The sequence below is a fragment of the Hydractinia symbiolongicarpus genome, chromosome 2, assembly GCF_029227915.1.
Source record: "Hydractinia symbiolongicarpus strain clone_291-10 chromosome 2, HSymV2.1, whole genome shotgun sequence".
NCBI classification, from domain to species: Eukaryota; Metazoa; Cnidaria; class Hydrozoa; order Anthoathecata; family Hydractiniidae; genus Hydractinia; species Hydractinia symbiolongicarpus.
This window is the reverse complement of record NC_079876.1, coordinates 17706555-17721196: the sequence shown is the minus strand read 5'-3', so window position 1 is coordinate 17721196 and position 14642 is coordinate 17706555. Positions and strand designations below refer to the sequence as shown.

Below are 14642 nucleotides of genomic sequence, written 5' to 3'. Positions count from 1 at the left end.
TATGCATTTCCCTTGTGTCTTCACAACTTGAAAACAATAAGTGTAAAAAAAATTTGTCCTCCTAATCATCTTTTAAGTAGGAACCACAAAAACTGAATTTAATAGACTAGAACATGAAATCCAACAGCCAAATGCGTCGGCCGGGAATCAAACCCGGATCTATTGCTTGGAAGGCCACAATGCTAATCTTTACACCACCGACGCTGACAGCAGAATTGTTGGAGTTATTGCAGGTAAGGTACTTTCGCGATCAAAGTAAGGACATCTTTTGTATTATATGCATTTACCTTGTGTCTTCACAACTTGAAAACATTTCCTGGCAAAAACAAGTTGCCCTCCTAATCATTTTCAAAGTAGAAACGACACGTTCTGAATTTAATAGACTAGAACATGTAATCTAGTAGCGAAATGCGTCGGCCGGGAATCGAACCCGGATCTATTGCTTGGAAGGCAACAATGCTAACCTTTACACCACCGACGCTGACAGAAGAATTGTTGGAGTTATGGCAGGTAAGGTACTTTCGCGATCAAAGTAAGGACATCTTTCGTATTATATGCATTTCCCTTGTGTCTTCACAACTTGAAAATATTTTCTGGCAAAAACAAGTTGCCCTCCTAATCATCTTCAAAGGAGAACCCACACGTACACAATTTAATAGACTAGAACATCAAAACAAGCAGCCAAATGGGTCGGCCGGAATCGAAACCGGATCTATTGCTTGGAAGGCAACAATACTAACCTTTACATCACCGACGCTGACAGAAGTATTGTTGGGGTTATTACAGGCAAGGTACTTTCGCGATCAAAATAAGGGCATCTTTAGAATTATATGCATTTCCCTTGTGTTTTCACAACTTGAAAACATTAACTGTCCAAACAAAATTTCCCGTCCTAATCATCTTCAAAGTAGAAACGACACGTACTGAATTTAATAGACTAGAACATGTAGTCTAGTAGCGAAATGCGTCGGCCGGGAATCGAACCCGGATCTATTGCTTGGAAAGCAACAATGCTAACCTTTGCACCACCGACGCTGACAGAAGTATTGTTGGAGTTATTACAGGTAAGGTACTTTCGCGATCAAAATAAGGGCATCTTTAGAATTATATGCATTTCCCTTGTGTATTCACAACTTGAAAACAATAAGTGTCAAAAAAAATTTGTCCTCCTAATCATCTTTTAAGTAGGAACCACAAAAACTGAATTTAATAGACTAGAACATGAAATCTAACTGTCAAATGCGTCGGCCGGGAATCGAACCCGGATCTATTGCTTGGAAGGCCACAATGCTAATCTTTACACCACCGACGCTGACAGCAGAATTGTTGGAGTTATTGCAGGTAAGGTACTTTCGCGATCAAGGTAAGGACATCTTTCGTATTATATGCATTTCCCTTGTGTTTTCACAACTTGAAAACATTAACTGTCCAAACAAAATTTGCCTTCCTAATCATCTTCAAAGTAGAAACGACACGTACTGAATTTATTAGACTAGAACATCATATCTAGCAGCCAAATGCGTCAACTGGGAAGTGAACCAGGATATTTTGCTTGGAAGACAAAAATAATAACTTTTACACCACCGACGCTGACAGCAGATTTGTTGGAGGTATTGCAGGTAAGGTACTTTCGCGATCAAAATAAGGGCATCTTTAGAATTATATGAATTTCCCTTGTGTCTTCACAACTTGAAAACAATAAGTGTCAAAAAAAATTTGTCCTCCTAATCATCTTTTAAGTAGGAACCACAAAAACTGAATTTAATAGACTAGAACATGAAATCTAACAGCCAAATGCGTCGGCCGGGAATCGAACCCGGATCTATTGCTTGAAAACATTAACTGTCCAAACAAAATTTGCCTTCCTAATCATCTTCAAAGTAGAAACGACACGTACTGAATTTATTAGACTAGAACATCATATCTAGCAGCCAAATGCGTCAACTGGGAAGTGAACCAGGATATTTTGCTTGGAAGACAAAAATAATAACTTTTACACCACCGACGCTGACAGCAGATTTGTTGGAGGTATTGCAGGTAAGGTACTTTCGCGATCAAAATAAGGGCATCTTTAGAATTATATGAATTTCCCTTGTGTCTTCACAACTTGAAAACAATAAGTGTCAAAAAAAATTTGTCCTCCTAATCATCTTTTAAGTAGGAACCACAAAAACTGAATTTAATAGACTAGAACATGAAATCTAACAGCCAAATGCGTCGGCCGGGAATCGAACCCGGATCTATTGCTTGAAAGGGAACAATGTCAACCTTTACACCACCGACGCTGACAGCAGAATTGTTGGAGTTATGACAGGTAAGGTACTTTGGCGATCAAAGTAAGGACATCTTTCGTGTTATATGCATTTCCCTTGTGTCTCCACAACTTGAAAACATTAGCTGGCAAAAACAAGTTGCCCTCCTAATCATCTTCAAAGGAGAACCCACACGTACACAATTTAATAGACTAGAACATCATATCTAGCAGCCAAATGCGTCAACTGGGAACCGAACCCGGATCTATTGCTTGGAAGGCAACAATGCTAACCTTTACACCACCGACGCTGACAAAAGTATTGTTGGAGTTTTTGCAGGTAAGGTGCTTTCGCGATCAAAGTAAGGACATCCTTCGTATTATATGTATTTCCCTTGTGTCTTCACAACTTGAAAACATTTTCTGGCAAAAACAAGTTGCCCTCTAATCATCTTCAAAGTAAAAACGACACGTACTGAATTTAATAGACTAGAACATATAATCTAGTTGCGAAATGCGTCGGTCGGGAATCGAACCCGGATCTATTGCTTGGAAGGCAACAATGCTAACCTTTACACCACCGACGCTGACAGAAGAATTGTTGGAGTTATTACAGGTAAGGTACTTTCGCGATCAAAATAAGGGCATCTTTAGAATTATATGAATTTCCCTTGTGTCTTCACAACTTGAAAACAATAAGTGTCAAAAAAAATTTGTCCTCCTAATCATCTTTTAAGTAGGAACCACAAAAACTGAATTTAATAGACTAGAACATGAAATCCAACAGTCAAATGCGTCGGCCGGGAATCGAACCCGGATCTTTTGCTTGGAAGGCCACAATGCTAATCTTTACACCACCGACGCTGACAGCAGAATTGTTGGAGTTATTGCAGGTAAGGCACTTTCGCGATCAAAATAAGGGCATCCTTCGTATTTTATGCATTTCCCTTGTGTCTTCACAACTTGAAAACATTAACTGTCCAAACAATATTTGCCCTGCTAATCATCTTCAAAGTAGAAACGACATGTACTGAATTTAATAGACTAGAACATGTAGTCTAGCAGCGAAATGCATCGGCCGGGAACCGAACCCGGATCTATTGCTTGGAAGGCAACAATGCTAACCTTTACACCACCGACGCTGACAAAAGTATTGTTGGAGTTTTTGCAGGTAAGGTGCTTTCGCGATCAAAGTAAGGACATCCTTCGTATTATATGTATTTCCCTTGTGTCTTCACAACTTGAAAACATTTTCTGGCAAAAACAAGTTGCCCTCCTAATCATCTTCAAAGTAAAAACGACACGTACTGAATTTAATAGACTAGAACATGAAATCTAACAGCCAAATGCGTCGGCCGGGAATCGAACCCGGATCTATTGCTTAAAAGGCAACAATGTCAACATTTACACCACCGACGCTGACAGCAGAATTGTTGGAGTTATGACAGGTAAGGTACTTTCGCGATCAAAGTAAGGACATCTTTCGTGTTATATGCATTTCCCTTGTGTCTGCACAACTTGAAAACATTAGCTGGCAAAAACAAGTTGCCCTCCTAATCATCTTCAAAGGAGAACCCACACGTACACAATTTAATAGACTAGAACATCATATCTAGCAGCCAAATGCGTCAATTGGGAAGTGAACCAGGATCTTTTGCTTGGAAGGCAAAAATAATAACTTTTACACCACCGACGCTGACAGCAGAATTGTTGGAGGTATTGCAGGTAAGGCACTTTCGCGATCAAAATAAGGGCATCCTTCGTATTTTATGCATTTCCCTTGTGTCTTCACAACTTGAAAACATTAACTGTCCAAACAATATTTGCCCTGCTAATCACCTTCAAAGTAGATACGACACGTACTGAATTTAATAGACTAGAACATGTAGTCTAGCAGCGAAATGCTTCGGCCGGGAACCGAACCCGGATCTATTGCTTGGAAGGCAACAATGCTAACCTTTACACCACCGACGCTGACAAAAGTATTGTTGGAGTTTTTGCAGGTAAGGTGCCTTTGCGATCAAAGTAAGGACATCCTTCGTATTATATGCATTTCCCTTGTGTCTTCACAACTTGAAAACATTTCCTGGCAAAAACAAGTTGCCCTCCTAATCATCTTCAAAGTAGAAACGACACGTACTGAATTTAATAGACTAGAACTTATAATCTAGTTGCGAAATGCGTCGGCCGGGAATTGAACCCGGATCTATTGCTTGGAAGGCCACAATGCTAATCTTTACACCACCGACGCTGACAGAAGAATTGTTGGAGTTATTACAGGTAAGGTACTTTCGCGATCAAAATAAGGGCATCTTTAGAATTATATGCATTTACCTTGTGTCTTCACATCTTGAAAACAATAAGTGTCAAAAAAAATTTGTCCTCCTAATCATCTTTTAAGTAGGAACCACAAAAACTGAATTTAATAGACTGGAACATGAAATCCAACAGCCAAATGCGTCGGCCGGGAATCGAACCCGGATCTATTGCTTGGAAGGCCACAATGCTAATCTTTACACCACCGACGCTGACAGCAGAATTGTTGGAGTTATTGCAGGTAAGATACTTTCGCGATCAAAGTAAGGACATCTTTTGTATTATATGCATTTCCCTTGTGTCTTCACAACTTGAAAACATTTCCTGGCAAAAACAAGTTGCCCTCCTAATCATCTTCAAAGTAGAAACGACACGTACTGAATTTAATAGACTAGAACATCTAATCTAGTAGCGAAATGCGTCGGCCGGGAATCGAACCCGGATCTATTGCTTGGAAGGCAACAATGCTAACCTTTACACCACCGACGGCAACAGCAGAATTGTTGGAGTTATTGCAGGTAAGGTACTTTCGCGATCAAAGTAAGGACATCTTTCGTATCATATGCATTTCCCTTGTGTCTTCACAACTTGAAAATATTTTCTGGCAAAAAAAAGTTGCCCTCCTAATCATCTTCAAAGGAGAACCCACACGTACACATTATAATAGTTTAGAACATCAAAACAAGCAGCCAAATGGGTCGGCCAGAATCGAAACCGGATCTATTGCTTGGAAGGCAACAATACTAACCTTTACACCACCGCTGGTGGCAGCAGAATTGTTGGAGTTATTGCAGGTAAGGTACTTTCGCGATCAAAGTAAGGACATCCTTTGTATTATATGCATTTCCCTTGTGTCTTCACAACTTGAAAACATTTCCTGGCAAAAACAAGTTGCCCTCCTAATCATCTTCAAAGTAGAAACGACACGTACTGAATTTAATAGACTAGAACATGTAATCTAGTAGCGAAATGCGTCGGCCGGGAATCGAACCCGGATCTATTGCTTGGAAGGCAACAATGCTAACCTTTACACCACCGACGCTAACAGCAGAATTGTTGGAGTTATGGCAGGTAAGGTACTTTCGCGATCAAAATAAGGGCATATTACGTATTATATGCAATTCCCTTGTGTCTTCACAACTTGAAAACAATAAGTGTCAAAAACAATTTGTCCTCCTAATCATCTTTTAAGTAGGAACCACAAAAACTGAATTTAATAGACTAGAACATGAAATCTAACAGCCAAATGCGTCGGCCGGGAATCGAACCCGGATCTATTGCTTGGAAGGCAACAATGTCAACCTTTACACCACCGACGCTGACAGCAGAATTGTTGGAGTTATGACAGGTAAGGTACTTTCGCGATCAAAGTAAGGACATCTTTCGTATTATATGCATTTCCCTTGTGTCTGCACAACTTGAAAACATTAGCTGGCAAAAACAAGTTGCCCTCCTAATCATCTTCAAAGGAGAACCCACACGTACAGAATTTAATAGACTAGAACATCATATCTAGCAGCCAAATGCGTCAACTGGGAAGTGAACCAGGATCTTTTGCGTGGAAGACAAAAATAATAACTTTTACACCACCGACGCTGACAGCAGAATTGTTGGAGGTATTGCAGGTAAGGCACTTTCGCGATCAAAATAAGGGCATCCTTCGTATTATATGCATTTCCCTTGTGTCTTCACAACTTGAAAACATTAACTGTACAAACAATATTTGCCCTGCTAATCACCTTCAAAGTAGAAACGACACGTACTGAATTTAATAGACTAGAACATGTAGTCTAGCAGCGAAATGCGTCGGCCGGGAACCGAACCCGGATCTATTGCTTGGAAGGCAACAATGCTAACCTTTACACCACCGACGCTGACAAAATTATTGTTGGAGTTATTGCAGGTAAGGTACTTTCGCGATCAAAGTAAGGACATCCTTTGTATTATATGCATTTCCCTTGTGTCTTCACAACTTGAAAACATTTCCTGGCAAAAACAAGTTGCCCTCCTAATCATCTTCAAAGTAGAAACGACACGTACTGAATTTAATAGACTAGAACATGTAATCTAGTAGCGAAATGCGTCGGCCGGAAATCGAACCCGGATCTATTGCTTGGAAGGCAACAATGCTAACCTTTACACCACCGACGCTGACAGTAGAATTGTTGGAGTTATGGCAGGTAAGGTACTTTCGCGATCAAAGTAAGGACATCTTTCGTATTATATGCATTTCCCTTGTGTCTTCACAACTAGAAAATATTTTCTGGCAAAAACAAGTTGCCCTACTAATCATCTTCAAAGGAGAACCCACACGTACACAATTTAATAGACTAGAACATCAAAACAAGCAGCCAAAAGGGTCGGCCGGAATGGAAACCGGATCTATTGCTTGGAAGGCAACAATACTAACCTTTACACCACCGACGCTGACAGAAGTATTGTTGGGGTTATTACAGGTAAGGTACTTTCGCGATCAAAATAAGGGCATCTTTAGAACTATATGCATTTCCCTTGTGTTTTCACATCTTGAAAACATTAACTGTCCAAACAAAATTTGCCTTCCTAATCATCTTCAAAGTAGAAACGACACGTACTGAATTTAATAGACTAGATCATGTAATCTAGTGGCGAAATGCGTCGGCCGGGAATCGAACCCGGATCTATTGCTTGGAAGGCAACAATGCTAACCTTTACACCACCGACGCTGACAAAAGTATTGTTGGAGTTATTACAGGTAAGGTACTTTCGCGATCAAAATAAGGGCATCTTTAGAATTATATGCATTTCCCTTGTGTCTACACAACTTGAAAACAATAAGTGTCAAAAAAAATTTGTCCTCCTAATCATCTTTTAAGTAGGAACCACAAAAACTGAATTTAATAGACTAGAACATGAAATCTAACAGCCAAATGCGTCGACCGGGAATCGAACCCGGATCTATTGCTTGGAAGGCCACAATGCTAATCTTTACACCACCGACGCTGACAGCAGAATTGTTGGAGTTATTGCAGGTAAGGTACTTTCGCGATCAAAGTAAGGACATCTTTCGTATTATATGCATTTCCCTTGTGTCTTCACAACTTGAAAATAATTTCTGGCAAAAACAAGTTGCCCTCCTAATCATCTTCAAAGGAGAACCCACACGTACACAATTTAATTGACTAGAACATCAAAACAAGCAGCCAAATGGGTCGGCCGGAATCGAAACCGGATCTATTAATGGGAAGCCAATACTAACCTTTACACCACCGCCGGTGGCAGCAGAATTGTTGGAGTTATTGCAGGTAAGTTACTTTCGCGATCAAAATAAGGGCATCTTTCGTATTATATGCACTTCCCTTGTGTTTTCACAACTTGGAAACATTAATTGTCCAAACAAAATTTGCCATCCTAGTCACCTTCAAAGTAGAAACGACACGTACTGAATTTAATAGACTAGAACATGTAGTCTAGCAGCCAAATGCGTCGCCCGGGAATCGAACCCGGATCTATTGCTTGGAAGGCAACAATACTAACCTTTACACCACCGCCGGTGGCAGCAGAATTGTTGGAGTTATTGCAGGTAAGGTACTTTCGCGATCAAAATAAGGTCATCTTTCGTATTATATGCACTTCCCTTGTGTTTTCACAACTTGAAAACATTAACTGTCCAAACAAAATTTGCCTTCCTAATCATCTTCAAAGTAGAAACGACACGTACTGAATTTAATAGACTAGAACATGTAATCTAGTAGTGAAATGCGTCGGCCGGGAATCGAACCCGGATCTATTGCTTGGAAGGTAAAAATGCTAGCCTTTACACCACCGACGCTGACAGAAGTATTGTTGGAGTTATTACAGGTAAGGTACTTTCGCGATCAAAATAAGGGCATCTTTAGAATTATATGCATTTCCCTTGTGTCTTCACAACTTGAAAACAATAAGTGTCAAAAAAAATTTGTCCTCCTAATCATCTTTTAAGTAGGAACCACAAAAACTGAATTTAATAGACTAGAACATGAAATCTAACAGCCAAATGCGTCGGCCGGGAATCGAACCCGGATCTATTGCTTGGAAGGCCACAATGCTAATCTTTACACCACCGACGCTGACAGCAGAATTGTTGGAGTTATTGCAGGTAAGGTACTTTCGCGATCAAAGTAAGGACATCTTTCGTATTATATGCACTTCCCTTGTGTTTTCACAACTGGAAAATATTTTTTGGCAAAAACAAGTTGCCCTCCCAATCATCTTCAAAGGAAAACCCACACGTACACAATTTAATAGACTAGAACATTAAAACAAGCAGCCAAATGGGTCGGCCGAAATCGAAACCGGATCTATTGCTTGGAAGGCAACAATACTAACCTTTACACCACCGCCGGTGGCAGCAGAATTGTTGGAGTTATTGCAGGTAAGGTACTTTCGCGATCAAAATAAGGGCATCTTTCGTATTATATGCACTTCCCTTGTGTTTTCACAACTTGAAAACATTAACTGTCCAAACAAAATTTGCCCTCCTAATCACCTTCAAAGTAGAAACGACACGTACTGAATTTAATAAACTTGAACATGTAGTCTAGCAGCCAAATGCGTCGGCCGGGAATCGAACCCGGATCTATTGCTTGGAAGGCAACAATACTAACCTTTACACCACCGCCAGTGGCAGCAGAATTGTTGGAGTTATTGCAGGTAGGGTACTTTCGCGATCAAAATAAGGGCATCTTTCGTAATTTATGCACTTCCCTTGTGTTTTCACAACTTGAAAACATTAACTGTCCAAACAAAATTTGCCTTCCTAATCATCTTCAAAGTAGAAACGACACGTACTGAATTTAATAGACTAGAACATGTAATCTAGTAGCGAAATGCGTCGGCCGGGAATCGAACCCGGATCTATTGCTTGGAAGGCAACAATGCTAACCTTTACACCACCGACGCTGACAGAAGTATTGTTGGAGTTATTACAGGTAAGGTACTTTCGCGATCAAAATAAGGGCATCTTTAGAATTATATGCATTTCCCTTGTGTCTTCACAACTTGAAAACAATAAGTGTCAAAAAAAAATTGTCCTCCTAATCATCTTTTAAGTAGGAACCACAAAAACTGAATTTAATAGACTAGAACATGAATTCTAACAGCCAAATGCGTCGGCCGGGAATCGAACCCGGATCTATTGCGTGGAACGCCACAATGCTAATCTTTACACCACCGACGCTGACAGCAGAATTGTTGGAGTTATTGCAGGTAAGGTACTTTCGCGATCAAAGTAAGGACATCTTTCGTATTATATGCATTTCCCTTGTGTCTTCACAACTTGAAAATATTTTCTGGCAAAAACAAGTTGCCCTTCTAATCATCTTCAAAGGAGAACCCACACGTACACAATTTAATAGACTAGAGCATCAAAACAAGCAGTCAAATGGGTCAACCGGAATCGAAACCGGATCTATTGCTTGGAAGGCAACAATACTAACTTTACACCACCGCCGGTGGCAGCAGAATTGTTGGAGTTATTGCAGGTAAGGTACTTTCGCGATCAAAATAAGGGCATCTTTCGTATTATATGCACTTCCCTTGTGTTTTCACAACTTGAAAACATTAACTGTCCAAACAAAAATTTGCCTTCCTAATCACCTTCAAAGTAGAAACAATTCGTACTGAATTTAATAGACTAGAACATGTAGTCTAGCAGCCAAATGCGTCGGCCGGGAATCGAACCCGGATCTATTGCTTGCATGGCAACAATGCTAACCTTTACACCACCGACGCTGACAGGATAATTGTTGGAGTTATTACAGGTAAGATACTTTCGCGATCAAAATAAGGGCATCTTTCGTATTACATGCATTTCCTTTGTGTCTTCACAACTTGAAAACATTAACTGTCCAAAAAAATTTGCCCTCCTAATCACCTTCAAAGCAGAAACCACACGTACGGAATTTAATAGACTAGAACATGTAATCTAGCGGCCAAATGCGTCCGCCGGGAATCGAATCGGGATCTATTGCTTAGAAGGCAACAATGCTAAACTTTACACCACCGACGCTGACAGCAGAATTGTTGGAGTTATTGCAGGTAAGGTATTTTCGCGATCAAAGTAGGGACATCTTTCGTATTATATGCATTTCCCTTGTGTCTGCACAACTTGAAAACATTAGCCGGCAAAAACAAGTTGCCCTCCTAATCATCTTCAAAGGAGAACCCACACGTACTGAATTTAATAGACTAGAACATGTAATCTAGCAGCGAAATGCGTCGGCCGGGAATCGAACCCGGATCTATTGCTTGGAATCCAACAATGCTAACTTTTACACCACCGACGCTGACAGAAGAATTGGTGGAGTTATTGCAGGTAAGGTACTTTCGCGATCAAAGTAAGGACATCTTTCGTAATATATGCATTTCCCTTGTGTCTTCACCACTTGAAAACATTTTCTGGCAAAAACAAGTTGCCCTCCTAATCATCTTCAAAGTAGAAACGACACGTACTGAATTTAATAGACTAGAACATGTAATCTAGTAGCGAAATGCGTCGGCCGGGAATCGAATCGGGATCTATTGCTTGGAAGGCAACAATGCTAACCTTTTCACCACCGACGCTGACAACAGAATTGTTGGAGTTATTGCAGGTAAGGTATTTTCGCGATTAAAGTAAGGACATCTTTCGTTTTATATACATTTCCCTTGTGTCTGCACAACTTGAAAACATTAGCTGGCAAAAATAAGTTGCCATCCTAATCATCTTCAAAGGAGAACCAACACGTACAGGATTTAATAGACTAGAACATCATATCTAGCAGCCATATGCGTCACCTGGGAGGTGAGCCAGGATCTATTGCTTGGAAGACAAAAATAATAACTTTTACACCACCGACGCTGACAGAAGTATTGTTGGAGTTATTACAGGTAAGGTACTTTCGCGATCAAAATAAGGGCATCTTTAGAATTATATGCATTTCCCTTGTGTCTTCACAACTTGAAAACAATAAGTGTCAAAAAAAAATTGTCCTCCTAATCACCTTCAAAGTAGAAACGACACGTACTGAATTTAATAGACTAGAACATGTAGTCTAGCAGCCAAATGCGTCGACCGGGAATCGAACCCGGATCTATTGCTTGGAAGGCAACAATACTAACCTTTACACCACCGCCGGTGGCAGCAGAATTGTTGGAGTTATTGCAGGTAAGGTACTTTCGCGATCAAAATAAGGGCATCTTTTGTATTATATGCACTTCCCTTGTGTTTTCACAACTTGAAAACATTAACTGTCCAACAAAATTTGCCTTCCTAATCACCTTCAAAGTAGAAACGACACGTACTGAATTTATTAGACTAGAACATGTAGTCTAGCAGCCAAATGCGTCGGCCGGGAATCGAACCCGAATCTATTGCTTGGAAGGCAACAATGCTAACCTTTACACCACCGACGCTGACAGGATAATTGTTGAAGTTATTACAGGTAAGGTACTTTCGCGATCAAAATAAGGGCATCTTTCGTATTACATGCATTTCTTTTGTGTCTTCACAACTTGAAAACATTAACTGTCCAAAAAAAATTGCCCTCCTAATCACCTTCAAAGCAGAAACCACACGTACGGAATTTAATAGACTAGAACATGTAATCTAGCGGCCAAATGCGTCCGCCGGGAATCGAATCGGGATCTATTGCTTGGAAGGCAACAATGCTAACCTTTACACCACCGACGCTGACAGCAGAATTGTTGGAGTTATTGCAGGTAAGGTATTTTTGCGATCAAAGTAAGGACATCTTTCGTATTATATGCATTTCCCTTGTGTCTGCACAACTTGAAAACATTAGCCGGCAAAAACAAGTTGCCCTCCTAATCATCTTCAAAGGAGAACCCACACATACATAATTTAATAGACTAGAACATCATATCTAGCAGCCAAATGCGTCAACTGGGAAGTGAACCAGGATCTATTGCTTGGAAGACAAAAATAATAACTTTTACACCACCGACGCTGACAGCAGAACTGTTGGAGATATTGCAGGTAAGGCACTTTCGCGATTAAAATAAGGGCATCCTTCGTATTATATGCATTTCCCTTGTGTCTTCACAACTTGAAAACATTAACTGTCCAAACAATATTTGCCCTGCTAATCACCTTCAAAGTAGAAACGACACGTACTGAATTTAATAGACTAGAACATGTAATCTAGCAGCGAAATGCGTCGGCCGGGAATCGAACCCGGATCTATTGCTTGGAAGGCAACAATGCTAACCTTTACACCACCGACGCTGACAGAATAACTGGTGGAGTTATTGCAGGTAAGGTACTTTCGCGATCAAAGTAAGGGCATCTTTCGTATTATATGCATTTCCCTTGTGTCTTTACCACTTGAAAACATTTCCTGGCAAAAACAAGTTGCCCTCCTAATCATCTTCAAAGTAGAAACGACACGTACTGAATTTAATAGACTAGAACTTGTAATCTAGTAGCGAAATGCGTCGGCCGGGAAACGAATCGGGATCTATTGCTTGGAAGGCAAAAATGCTAACCTTTACACCACCGACGCTGACAGCAGAATTGTTGGAGTTATTGCAGGTAAGGTATTTTCGCGATCAAAGTAAGGACATCTTTCGTATTATATACATTTCCCTTGTGTCTGCACAACTTGAAAACATTAGCTGGCAAAAATAAGTTGCCCTCCTAATCATCTTCAAAGGAGAACCCACACGTACAGGATTTAATAGACTAGAACATCATATCTAGCAGCCATATGCGTCACCTGGGAGGTGAACCAGGATCTATTGCTTGGAAGACAAAAATAATAACTTTTACACCACCGACGCTGACAGCAGAATTGTTGGAGGTATTGCAGGTATGGCACTTTCGCGATCAAAATAAGGGCATCCTTCGCATTATATGCATTTCCCTTGTGTCTTCACAACTTGAAAACATTAACTGTCCAAACAATATTTGCCCTGCTAATCACCTTCAAAGTAGAAACGACACGTACTGAAATTAATAGTCTAGAACATGAAATCTAGCAGCGAAATGCGTCGGCCGGGAATCAAACCCGGATCTATTGCTTGGAAGGAAACAATACCAACCTTCACACCACCGCCGGTGGCAGCAGAATTGTTGGAGTTATTGCAGGTAAGGTACTTTCGCGATCAAAATAAGGGCATCTTTCGTATTATATGCACTTCCCTTGTGTTTTCACAACTTGAAAACATTAACTGTCCAAACAAAATTTGCCTTCCTAATCACCTTCAAAGTAGAAACGACACGTACTGAATTTAATAGACTAGAACATGTAGTCTAGCAGCCAAATGCGTCGGCCGGGAATCGAACCTGAATCTATTGCTTGGAAGGCAACAATGCTAACCTTTACACCACCGACGCTGACAGGATAATTGTTGGAGTTATTACAGGTAAGGTACTTTCACGATCAAAATAAGGGCATCTTTCGTATTACATGCATTTCTTTTGTGTCTTCACAACTTGAAAACATTAACTGTCCAAAAAAATTTGCCCTCCTAATCACCTTCAAAGCAGAAACCACACGTACGGAATTTAATAGACTAGAACATGTAATCTAGCGGCCAAATGCGTCCGCCGGGAATCGAACCAGGATCTATTGCTTGGAAGACAAAAAGAATAACTTTTACACCACCGACGCTGACAGCAGAATTGTTGGAGATATTGCAGGTAAGGCACTTTCGCGATTAAAATAAGGGCATCCTTCGTATTATATGCATTTCCCTTGTGTCTTCACAACTTGAAAACATTAACTGTCCAAACAATATTTGCCCTGCTAATCACCTTCAAAGTAGAAACGACACGTACTGAATTTAATAGACTAGAACATGTAATCTAGCAGCGAAATGCGTCGGCCGGGAATCGAACCCGGATCTATTGCTTGGAAGGCAACAATGCTAACCTTTACACCACCGACGCTGACAGAAGTATTGTTGGAGTTATTACAGGTAAGGTACTTTCGCGATCAAAATAAGGGCATCTTTAGAATTATATGCATTTCCCTTCTGTCTTCACAACTTGAAAACAATAAGTGTCAAAAAAAAATTGTCCTCCTAATCATCTTTTAAGTAGGAACCACAAAAA

At 40.4% G+C, this 14642-nt stretch overlaps 19 non-coding genes across 19 annotated transcripts; all 19 read right to left on the bottom strand.

Annotated features, from left to right (window-relative positions):
- Window positions 1-409: 409 nt before the first annotated feature.
- Window positions 410-481, bottom strand: Trnag-ucc (transfer RNA glycine (anticodon UCC)). Its single transcript has one exon. It is a non-coding gene; the product is annotated as a tRNA-Gly (tRNA).
- A 482-nt stretch (window positions 482-963) lies between these two features.
- Window positions 964-1035, bottom strand: Trnag-ucc (transfer RNA glycine (anticodon UCC)). The gene has a single exon. It is a non-coding gene; the product is annotated as a tRNA-Gly (tRNA).
- A 205-nt stretch (window positions 1036-1240) lies between these two features.
- Trnag-ucc (transfer RNA glycine (anticodon UCC)) lies at window positions 1241-1312 on the bottom strand. Its single transcript has one exon. It is a non-coding gene; the product is annotated as a tRNA-Gly (tRNA).
- Window positions 1313-2766: 1454 nt separating this feature from the next.
- On the bottom strand, window positions 2767-2838 carry Trnag-ucc (transfer RNA glycine (anticodon UCC)). The gene has a single exon. It is a non-coding gene; the product is annotated as a tRNA-Gly (tRNA).
- Window positions 2839-3321: 483 nt separating this feature from the next.
- Window positions 3322-3393, bottom strand: Trnag-ucc (transfer RNA glycine (anticodon UCC)). Its single transcript has one exon. It is a non-coding gene; the product is annotated as a tRNA-Gly (tRNA).
- A 760-nt stretch (window positions 3394-4153) lies between these two features.
- Trnag-ucc (transfer RNA glycine (anticodon UCC)) lies at window positions 4154-4225 on the bottom strand. Its single transcript has one exon. It is a non-coding gene; the product is annotated as a tRNA-Gly (tRNA).
- Window positions 4226-4707: 482 nt separating this feature from the next.
- On the bottom strand, window positions 4708-4779 carry Trnag-ucc (transfer RNA glycine (anticodon UCC)). The gene has a single exon. It is a non-coding gene; the product is annotated as a tRNA-Gly (tRNA).
- A 205-nt stretch (window positions 4780-4984) lies between these two features.
- Window positions 4985-5057, bottom strand: Trnag-ucc (transfer RNA glycine (anticodon UCC)). The gene has a single exon. It is a non-coding gene; the product is annotated as a tRNA-Gly (tRNA).
- Window positions 5058-5537: 480 nt separating this feature from the next.
- Window positions 5538-5609, bottom strand: Trnag-ucc (transfer RNA glycine (anticodon UCC)). The gene has a single exon. It is a non-coding gene; the product is annotated as a tRNA-Gly (tRNA).
- Window positions 5610-5814: 205 nt separating this feature from the next.
- Window positions 5815-5886, bottom strand: Trnag-ucc (transfer RNA glycine (anticodon UCC)). Its single transcript has one exon. It is a non-coding gene; the product is annotated as a tRNA-Gly (tRNA).
- Window positions 5887-6369: 483 nt separating this feature from the next.
- On the bottom strand, window positions 6370-6441 carry Trnag-ucc (transfer RNA glycine (anticodon UCC)). Its single transcript has one exon. It is a non-coding gene; the product is annotated as a tRNA-Gly (tRNA).
- Window positions 6442-6646: 205 nt separating this feature from the next.
- Trnag-ucc (transfer RNA glycine (anticodon UCC)) lies at window positions 6647-6718 on the bottom strand. The gene has a single exon. It is a non-coding gene; the product is annotated as a tRNA-Gly (tRNA).
- A 482-nt stretch (window positions 6719-7200) lies between these two features.
- On the bottom strand, window positions 7201-7272 carry Trnag-ucc (transfer RNA glycine (anticodon UCC)). The gene has a single exon. It is a non-coding gene; the product is annotated as a tRNA-Gly (tRNA).
- A 1311-nt stretch (window positions 7273-8583) lies between these two features.
- Window positions 8584-8655, bottom strand: Trnag-ucc (transfer RNA glycine (anticodon UCC)). The gene has a single exon. It is a non-coding gene; the product is annotated as a tRNA-Gly (tRNA).
- A 760-nt stretch (window positions 8656-9415) lies between these two features.
- Window positions 9416-9487, bottom strand: Trnag-ucc (transfer RNA glycine (anticodon UCC)). Its single transcript has one exon. It is a non-coding gene; the product is annotated as a tRNA-Gly (tRNA).
- Window positions 9488-10246: 759 nt separating this feature from the next.
- Window positions 10247-10318, bottom strand: Trnaa-ugc (transfer RNA alanine (anticodon UGC)). Its single transcript has one exon. It is a non-coding gene; the product is annotated as a tRNA-Ala (tRNA).
- A 1590-nt stretch (window positions 10319-11908) lies between these two features.
- On the bottom strand, window positions 11909-11980 carry Trnag-ucc (transfer RNA glycine (anticodon UCC)). The gene has a single exon. It is a non-coding gene; the product is annotated as a tRNA-Gly (tRNA).
- A 760-nt stretch (window positions 11981-12740) lies between these two features.
- On the bottom strand, window positions 12741-12812 carry Trnag-ucc (transfer RNA glycine (anticodon UCC)). Its single transcript has one exon. It is a non-coding gene; the product is annotated as a tRNA-Gly (tRNA).
- A 1593-nt stretch (window positions 12813-14405) lies between these two features.
- Trnag-ucc (transfer RNA glycine (anticodon UCC)) lies at window positions 14406-14477 on the bottom strand. The gene has a single exon. It is a non-coding gene; the product is annotated as a tRNA-Gly (tRNA).
- Window positions 14478-14642: the final 165 nt, after the last annotated feature.